The sequence below is a fragment of the Synchiropus splendidus genome, chromosome 9 (assembly GCF_027744825.2).
Source record: "Synchiropus splendidus isolate RoL2022-P1 chromosome 9, RoL_Sspl_1.0, whole genome shotgun sequence".
Taxonomy (NCBI): Eukaryota; Metazoa; Chordata; class Actinopteri; order Syngnathiformes; family Callionymidae; genus Synchiropus; species Synchiropus splendidus.
This window is the reverse complement of record NC_071342.1, coordinates 4,784,208-4,794,604: the sequence shown is the minus strand read 5'-3', so window position 1 is coordinate 4,794,604 and position 10,397 is coordinate 4,784,208. Positions and strand designations below refer to the sequence as shown.

The 10,397-nt window shown below is 40.3% G+C and overlaps 1 long non-coding RNA gene across 2 annotated transcripts; it reads right to left on the bottom strand.

The window, feature by feature from the left end:
* Positions 1–4,370: 4,370 nt before the first annotated feature.
* On the bottom strand, positions 4,371–8,597 carry LOC128765208 (uncharacterized). 2 transcript variants are annotated; one of them, XR_008415835.1, is made up of 7 exons: positions 8,282–8,597; positions 8,011–8,091; positions 7,750–7,888; positions 6,639–6,783; positions 6,239–6,335; positions 5,557–5,660; positions 4,371–4,430 (listed from the first exon to the last, which is right to left on the bottom strand). It is a non-coding gene; the product is annotated as an uncharacterized LOC128765208 (long non-coding RNA). The 2 variants fall into 2 exon arrangements; XR_008415834.1 differs by having other exon boundaries at positions 4,391–5,660.
* Positions 8,598–10,397: the final 1,800 nt, after the last annotated feature.

The window sequence follows — 10,397 nt, the reverse complement described above, 5'->3', positions numbered from 1 at the left end:
ACTGCGCTGATCTGAGAATCAAATTTATAATCACTGTCTATTTTAAAACCTAGGTTTCTACATAAGGTATTATAGGGTTTAACATAGTCGGACAGAGGACCCAAGTTAAAAGATAGAGGATCACAGACATGACTGGGTCTAAAAATCATCACTTCAGTCTTTTTATTGTTAAAACTCTAACTCTAAAAGTGCCATCCATGCTTTAACGTCTGTCAGACAATCCAGATACGAATTCACAAAGAGGCAGTCATCCTTTTTCACAGGGAGATATAGCTGACAGTGGTCCGCATAGCAGTGCAAGGAAACTGTGTTTCTTGATGATGGCTCCAAGTAGCTGAAGGTAGAGTGAGAACAGCAGTGGGCCCAAGATGGAACCTTGAGGAACTCCACAGGAAACAGACGAGGTGGAGGATTCACAGTCCAACAATTTTACACTCATGGTTCTGTTGGACAAGTACGATTAAAACCACTTTAGCACAGTGATCGACTGTATCAAAAGCAACAGTAAGGTCCAGCAGAACCAACGCGCAGTGTTCTCCAGCATCACAAGTTAAGAATATGTCATTAAAAAACTCTCAACAAAGCAGATTCTGTACTGTGGTGAGACCTAAAACCAGACTGAAAAGCCTCGAAAATATTAAAATCATCTAAAAAAGATTGTAGTTGCAAGAATACTACCTTCTCCAGAATTTTGGAGAGGAAAGGCAGCTTGGAGATAGGCCTGTAATTTGACAGGACTGAGCGATCATTACACTCCTCACTGTCTGTATTTGGTGTTCCCACACGCCAGCCATGTTCATTTATCAACGTTCATTAAGGTCACACTGTTTCCTTGCGAGGTAAGTTGCAATCCTCTCCTGGTCTAAGTCTAACAGACTCTTTTGTAACACCTAATCTGTCTCACTGCACCCCTTATTGCTATGAAACATCTCAAGGCATTCAAGAATGCATTGGTTGGTTGTAAACAAAAGACCATATCTTTTGTTTTCCTTCCATGCTGTTTTCGTATAGAAGGGACAAAGCAGTCAAGTCCAACATATGAGAAAGGGACCGAGGGATCTACTCGGTGGACAGGCAGATCTGCCATACGTTGCTCTTCGAGTCGTCCAAATGACACTTCCTTTTATGTGTCTGGCTACCATCTTGCTGCGAGCAGTGATCCAGTATCCACTGGCCCTGATTTCAGTCAGTGTTTGACTACGACCCTGGAGTTGAGTTCTTTTGCGACGGTCATCCACTATCAGACGTGCCTTCCCTAGGTAGAATTACTGGATGCTTGAGTCGAAGAATTTTAAGCATTTAAGTTATTCTTCAAAAACGTGTCCCTGTGCTATTTTGATTCTGGTTGGCCACTTGAGGTTTTTCTTATCCAGTCCTTGAATTTAGGCAATCGAGTTGAGAGCCATATTCCAGTCAGAGAATCTTGACAGCTGGTCAAGAAAGTTTTCACTCTCTGAGGCATCAGTTTTCAAGACCTATGTGTCACCCTCAAGAAGCTTTGGTGGTCCTATCTCTTGTTGGCACAGAAACACAGGACCTATCAGTCAGTTTGATTCACTTAAGTCTGCCACCTTGAGACCTGGATGCATGGTCTGCCCAATTTTGACTGATTTCGATGTAGAACCATTGTGTTGGGTCTGTGGTGTCTCAAATTATTTGAACTCTGTTAGCTACAAACACATGAAAACGCCGGGCTTCATTCTGAATGCATCCCAACACCACCTGTTAGTCAGTCCAGAAGAATTCTTGGTCTATCTTGAGTTCTTCTCTCAGCAGATTTCTTACGGCTGCAGAAACTGTAGCAGCAGCACGTTCCAGATGTGGCATTGTCACAATGTTGGTAGGTACTACTCTGGCTTTACCCATGACCAATGCACTTGTTCCTCCACACCCAGACTGATATTGGAGCACTGCCCATAACCTTCCTTGCTTGCATCTGAGAAATGACGTAACTCTAGTTTTCTTACTTGGGTCTTTTGGAGATTCTCTAAATCATCAAGCCACATTTCTCATTTTGGTTGTAGCTCAGGGGGAAGAGGATCATCCCATCAAACTCCTTGTCTGTCTTGCAGAACTCTTTTCCCAGTCAAGATGTAGTGAGAGAGAAAACCAAGAGGGTCATACACACTTGCGACTTCTGCTGTCCACGGATTCCCTGTCGGGTAGCAGTGTTTTCTTTTAGAACAACATTGTATGAGAATGAATCTGCCTCAACATTCCACTAGACTCCTAATACACTTTGCATAGGAAGTTGACTGTAGTTGAAATATACAGCATTCAGAACAGTGGCACGATCACTGTCTGTGATGGCGTTCAAGACATCCCTGTTGTTAGAAACAAACTTGTGCTTACCTTTCGCTTCTGTGATCAGCTGGACAGCTTTGTTGACTGAGTGCTGCCTCTCTTTGGACTTGCTTCATGTCTACCCATGACATGCTGCCTTGGGGTACAGACTTTCATATTCCTGAACAAGGTATTCCATACCCTACTTTGATCATACTGGTGATTTGAACATCCAAAGATATGCACCTGCATGCAATATTCCTTGAGCTCATTTTCTGTGTTTGCATTTTCCCACCACAGGAACCTCATGAAGTCTTGATCATCTTGGATGCACATGATGCACATTTTCTCCGTCGCAGGTGATGGCGATCTGGTGTTCACAAAATCGACACTGTTCCCCTATCAAAGTGTTAGATCAGGTCCTATAAGTAGATGGTCATTGAGGGAGGTGCCCTGGAATTTGGCTGAGCAGTCGAAATCAACTCTGATTTTCTTTTAAGGGTGGTACACTCTGTGGTGTGGAATGTATCATATATTGCCCTCCTTTGGTGAGCCGTCAGCACGACTTAATCACGGAAGTTCTTTCACATAGACACAATGACAGGACCCTGACAAAGATCCCACTATACTCCAAACTAACTCTGTCTTGACTGCGTATGGATCGTTCTGTTTCCCTGATATCACTTGTATTGGCTTCAGGGCTCTTGTGCAGTCATATTCAATCAGGAGTTCAACTGGATCCATATCATATCCATTCAGGAGTCCAATCTGACTAGAGATTAGCACTCTTGTCTTGCAGCACGAAGGTTGCGGCCTCGATGCCCAGGTCGGACCATCTTTCTGCATGTAGTTTGCATGTTCTCATCGTGTGGGCGTGGGTCTTCTCCGGATTCTCCAATTTCCTCCCACAGCCCAAAGACAGGCTCACCACATGTGCATGTGTGAGTGAATGTTGTGTATGTGGGTGCCCTGCATGGACTGGCAACCTGTCCAAGGTGTAGTCCAGCCTTTCGCCCAATGACCACTGGGATAGGCTCCAGCTCTATCTTCAGTATGACAGGTTCAGCAGCAGCCTCAAGTCGGAAGGAAGCTGCACTTACGTCACGGACCAAATACGTTATCATTTGTGTCTAATACATTTCTACGGCTAACAGTATTATCGGATGTTTAAAACCACATCAAGTGCATATAAAGTCTTTTGGCAAGAAAAGAAGTTCCGTGATTAAATCGTTTTGCTGAATGACGATTCATTCCCCATCACTGACGTCAGCTGAAGCACAACCTCCCAAGCCATCATTTCTATTTTTCATTATGTTTAAATATGTACACGTGTTGTGGACGCCGACGTTTCCTTGGGGATGTGAATTTATGCTTTTGGATGAATAATTAAATTATACAAACACGTCGGAGTTTGACCTCATCATCCGTGGTCGACCAGAACAGAGACATAGCGGGATGTCCCGGCATGTACGATCTCTTTTTTAATGTTTTAATGGGTCAGAGGAAGTTGAAATAAAGGATTGCGTGGGACTTTCTACTACATACGTGGCATTTATTTCCACAAAATACGATATTTGTCATCGCTTGCGAAGTTCATGTCCGTTCTTCTACGCAGTCTGCGGAACAACGCGTAGTGATTAGATGATATGGAGCTTTGTTTTTTGTTATTTGATATCGCACTAGACATCACACAAGACTCCATAGCATGCACTTGCAGCTACGTCACAGACCAAATACTGTTCATGGCATATAACACATTTAAATTATAAAAAGGGAAGTGAATCTATGCGTTTCATCATGTGTTCAATGTGTTCAATTCAACTTTCCTCAAGACAAACACCAAGCATTTAATAAACACACACACAAGGTAAGTTAAGATAAAGATTACAGAAATAAAAATATAATCCTAAACATCTAGATAAGATATATATGTTTAATCATCCTGGTTGCATTCTGCTATGACAATTTTATTCTGCTTCAGGGTCAAATTATTTATTCATTATATTCATCTGCTTGTACGCATGTATGAATTGCATGACAACATCGAGATCACACTTTGCATATGTATTTATTATTATTAACAAATTAGTCAATGGTGGTTATTGAGTGGTTTTTGGTTTCTGCCTTTGCCTTGGAAACTCTTTCCACTGCAAGAGAAAAAAAAAAAAAAGATTTAATCACAGCAAGGTAAAGAACAATGATCCTCGGTGGTCTTCAGTTTGTAGCACATACATTAACATGTACATTTGTGTATCTAAGACTTTCATCTATAGTAGTTTGACTGAGGCATTGCCATTGGAACACAAACTTGATCTCAGACCTTTGCTGTATCAGGCCCACAATGTTAACACTAAAACAGCATGTGAAGGGAGAATGCAGAAAACACTGCTCAAATTATGGCTATCCAAGGGACCTTTATTAAAAATAAGGATGAGAATGTCCAGCAACACAGGGACATTGGCTTGTTGCAGATTTGCCAGCAAACATCACACTCGTTTTCACTTCAAACCTTGCAACCCTTTGAGACAGAAACCATTCACCCATGGACTAAACAACTCACCACAAGACAAGCAAATGTGAGTATGCAGTCCACTGCAACCAAGAGTGCAGTGGATTCCACCCTCTCCATAAATGGATGGTTCAACAAACAACTAAACAAACAACAAGAGCTAATTCACTGGACAAAACTCAACTGTTCTTACATGAATCATTTACAGACAACGCCCTGAAAGCAGCGATGTTGATATATTGGCAAAAGGGAGATGTTTGAGGATGAAAGAGGAGTTAAAGAAGCCACTTTGTCAAATTAGAAATCATTTTTCTAACAAGGGGTGTGGGCTTGGACCCTATCTTTCAGCTTTATACAATACTGTCTTGAACACCCCCTCAGCTAGATCAACATGTGAATAGAGCCTTTGTCTTTCATAACTAGCTGATGTTGTCATAAGCCCTGATTGTAGCACCCACTGTCATCTCTTTAACTTATACATTAACATAATGGCCCATCAATACCTTTCTCCCTTTTACAGGGACTCATGGATTGCAAGTACACTCACATTACCATCATACTATTGGGTTGATCCTCTACTACACTTGGAATACATCAGCAGTAACCACCCATCAGCACTAACCACCCAGCACTATTCATTGTTCGAAAGGTACATGCACCCCAGACTTACTTTTTACTTTACAGACTACTTTGACGAATGCCTTCTCTGGCTGCCTCAGTCAAGCCTCACATTTCTTCATAAAGAAGAGAGAAAACATACATACCACATGGAGCAGGGCTCCCACTCTATCAGTTCCATTACATTATCTTGTCTTTACTACCCGTTTCACTGGGTAATAATTATCATGCCCAACCATATGGCTGTATTCTGAAAGAGCAAAAAGTGTACATTTAAATTGTTAAAGTGTTGAGTCAAAAAACGTCAAGGCATATACAGTACAAAAACAAATGTATCATTCAAAAAACATATCTTGCTTTTCCAGATTATACATAGGCTCTGCACAAGTGAGCAAGGTGTGGAGTTTGTGGTGAAAAACTGCCATCAGATGTGCCCACTATGTCTTCAGGCAAAAATACATACCGCAATGAACATTCACTAAAATATTAAGAAAGTACAAATAAAAATATTTACGTCGGCTGCCTGAGACTTTTCTGTATTTGATAGTTTTTAAGGCACTGCACAATCTTGCATTGTATTGCCTTTATGAGATACATCATGTTTAGAGGCCAGGGCAGTCACTATACTTACGTCAGCAACAGGGGACTGTGTGCATTGTATTTAAGAATAGCCAAACTATACAAAAATGAATGAACATTTTGATGTAGGGATTTTAAAATATTTTTTTGTTCATGCTGTCATAATTCAAATTTCTTTGTTTTATGTCTAATTTCATATTTTATTTCTATTTCAAGTCTTATGGTTTTATAACATCACTTTTTACATACTTGTTCATCTTTGCAAGGTAATGTATGATTTATAATATATAAGATCCTTCCGATCCATCTTCTGTCTTCCTTCTGGTGCTTTTTCTTGGAGGTAAGCCTGTTGAGGATAAATATAATTGTTTGTATTGAATAGTTATCACAATATTTTATTTAAGTATAACATCCAGTAGACAAATGATCAAAAACAAATGGCACATCGAGTGCAAATTAAAACCATGCCATAACATGCTAATCTCTGACATGTCTGACTTTGTCATAGCAACCTGAACTATAAAAAGGCCTTTACCTAAATATTATAATGTCTACATTAGAAAATCCAGAGGAAAATAATTTATGAACCAAAACAGATATTGTGGTAATTGGATTGCAGATAAGTCTCAAAGATGTAATTACTACATACTACGGTGGGCCTGCGGAGGCTCTTTTGGAGGAGGTTGATGGCTGGCTGGCAGAGGTTGTGGACGGATGGATGGTGGAGGAGGTTGGTGGCTGGCTGGCAGAGGTTGTGGACGGATGGATGGTGGAGGAGGTTGATGGCTGCTTATCTGTCCAACCATCGTAGAACAGAGACAATATGATCAGAGTGAGATTTTAGTATACACACAGAACTTTCTAATGTTCTAGTGATACTCAGCCTTAAAAGACTGATTTACACCACATAAACTTTTAAATTAGTTTCCTGAATTTTTCAGAGCAAATTCATAAACAACAACAGACCTAAAAGTCACATTTGACCAACTGTTGATCTATAATATGGCTGGCAACATAAAAAAGCTCTCAGAAGAATTAAAATTGTGTATAATTCTAAAGCACAACTTTGGAGAAGGTTATAAGAAATTATATTGCCGCTTTTAGCTGTTTTTGTCTACACAGGGGGGAACATTCTACAGCTACTGGCACTGTGGAAAAGATTTGGCAGAGCAGGGAAATAACAGTGAGATAACAACGTAAAATGGTCAGAAAGCTTTGCAGGGACCAACAATCCTCCAACACAGAACTGTGGTTACACTTTGGAGCAGATGGTAATGTGGTGCAAAGGTTGCATGAGAAGGAGCTCTCTAAAAAGGCAAACCATAACAAGGTCTTGACAATTGACATAATTGTTTTCATTGGTTTTGTAACTCACACACATATTTTTGTTTTGTGAGGACGATGTGAGGACTCATGGACCCAAAGCTTCCCCCGTCTCTCACCCTAAAGTTAACAATCCAAAACAAATTACTAACATTACCAGGACTCCAAATTAACTTAACCACTCAGCCACATTACATTAAACCACTTATACTGACTAGTGAACCATATAAACATTGTGATGTGACATTATGTCCTGTATTCAGCGAAATGTCCTCACCAGGACAGTGTCCTCTCAAATAGTTAGCCCCACAAGCATGACAATTCAATCTACTGAATACTGAAGCGGTTGACTGACATTAGTTCTATAATGACGCATTACCAATGTAGTCAGCCAAAAACAGGCAATAGAGACCATAACGTTAGTGAACACAAATCACCTGAGGATGAACTCTTTGTCCGCTTCTTCCCTGTTCTCCTCCTCTTTGGGATAGGATTCCCTTCCTCGTCCTCCTCAACCCAAACAAATGTTTCTTTGTCCAGTCCAGACACTTCTGAGGATTCTTTAGGTTGAGTATTCTTAAAATAAAGATCGTGGAAAATGTTAGTGTCACCTAATACACAATATTACATATTGTTAGAAAACGTTGGTATTTACAGAAAGTCTCAGATCACAGATCATGAGAGCATTAAATGCCTACCTTGCATTCCTCCAACAGCAAATCAGCAAGAAATAAGACATCGTCGCCGTCCATGATGCTCCTCAGTTGAGTGAGTTCAGCCTGAATAACAATTTATCAGTGGCTACTTGATTTTAAACACGAGTGAGTGTGACTATGCAAATCAGCAAGAAGAAAAGAAAAGAATAACCAAGTTACCCCCATAGTAACAACCATTGACATGGGGAAAGGTTATCAAAAAACAAACAAAATAAATTCAAATATTAAGAAATAGAATAAATACATAACTCACGTCAAAATCGTGTCTTTGGTGTCCGTAGTCATGTAGCCAAGGGTTGTATTTGGTGTATCCGGCGGGGACAGCAGTCAATAAGGACCAAGTTTGTTGGTGCAGTAAGAAAACAACTTCACTCGTGCCTTCAGTCTCCGTTTGACACGACCCAAAAACCCGCGCAGTCCAACATAAACACCCCCCTGCCAACTATGGCAACTCCCGGAGAACAAAATAAGCTTCGACAGTACCAACAGCGAACGCAGTATTGCAATTCTACAAAATCACTGACAGACTCTAAATAGACGAAACTGAAGATGATAAACAAAAAAAAAAGAGGAGAAGCCAAGTGACTTTCCGCTACGTTTTTGTTCTGGTCGACCACGGATGATGACGTCAAACTCCGACGTGTTTGTGTAATTTAATTATCCATCCAAAAGCTCAAAATCACGTGTTCAAACGTCGGCGTCCACAAAACGTGTACATATTTAAACAGAATGAAAAATAGAAACTACGCCTTGGGAGGTTTGAAATGGTCCGCTTGCGCCTCAGCTGACGTCAGTGACGGAGAACGAAGCGTCATTCAGCAAAACGGAAAAATCTAACTTTCTTTGAATGCAGTTGATACGATTTTAAATATCCGATAATACTGTTAGGCGTCGAAATGTATTTGATACAAATGATCAATAAATAACGCATTCGGTCCGTGACGTAAGTGCAACTTCCTTCCCCAGTCGGATAATAAACATATCATTTTTGTGATAGCTGAAAGCTGAAAGGAAAACTCACACGAGGTATCAACATTTATTCACAGTTCCAACTTCCACCAAACTGGATGGTGACTTGGCAACATAACAAGAGCGCCCCCAAGTTGTGACCCCAAATAATCCCATGACAACAGTTTTCATGATATAATAGGAAAATAAAGAGTACACTACATGTGATTACAACTCAACAAAGGCTTTTAATTATTTTAAAACCCCACCATTCGCTGTGGAATTACTGGCCAGCTGTACAATAATACGATTGAATTGAGACAGGTTCATTCATTCCAGTTATTGATGTGCTTCTCTCTGAGGTGAAGAGAAGATTTTCGAAAGAGAATTGTGTCATAATGAAAGGGATACAGGCCTTGAATCCGTGCAGCGCCACGTTTTGTGAGAAAGATGTAGTGTTTCCTTTTGCCTCACAGTACAACTGCAGGACTGAGGATCTCCAATATGAGATCCCCCAACTTAAGCGAGGAACAAAGTAGTGGCCAGGAAACACGAAAGGCATTAATAGAGCTCACTGTCTTTCTGGACCCATATAAGGAGGTCTTCCACCAGATGTTGCACTTGCATTACCTGTGAGCACTGCATCATTTCTATGCTAAAGTCTGTCAAAATTACCTTGAGAAGTACCATGACTGATGCGCGGTGTAGAATCAAGAAGGGCTAAGGCCATAAATCTTGATGACTTTGTGGATGTGTTTGCCAAAAACAGCTCTGAAGCATACTGTAAAGCCTGTTCTTTCTTTTATTTGTACCTTCTTTTGCCCAGTGATTGTTTTGCCTAATATCTACATCACAAAATAAAACAGGGTCGTTGTGGAACTCAAAGTGTGAACTGTACTGTTATTAGTCTATGCACATTAGATCATAGTAACATTAAATATAATAAAATAAACCAAAGTTTATCAGTTGTCATTTCCTTATGTCTTTCTGATATTTTTCTACTGGCCTGCTTACTACAACAGTATGATAAAATCCTGAAATTATAGCTTTAGTTTTTTCATCCCAAGATTTTAAGTGGCCCCATCTCGCCACTGCTATGAAAAATTTCTGGAGGCGCTACTGCTTTATGCAATTTCATCCTTGTGGAGTGCAAGAATTTTTTCTGTGGTATTCTTCACCCTTTCACCATGTCTCAGCACTGATGTTCGAAACCCTGACTTCTTTATCTCAAGCTCCGCAAAGACTTCACCAATGCGGTCTTCAATCCTTCAATTTTTTTCTAATTCTATTTTTTCCTCTAAATTTGCAATTTCACTTTCTATATCTTCAATTTCTCTCTCAACTACAGAACTCTCTGTGGTATTTGGTTCCATATTTGCCTTGCTATGTTGAAACCACACTTCAGAAATTAGTAGTACAAG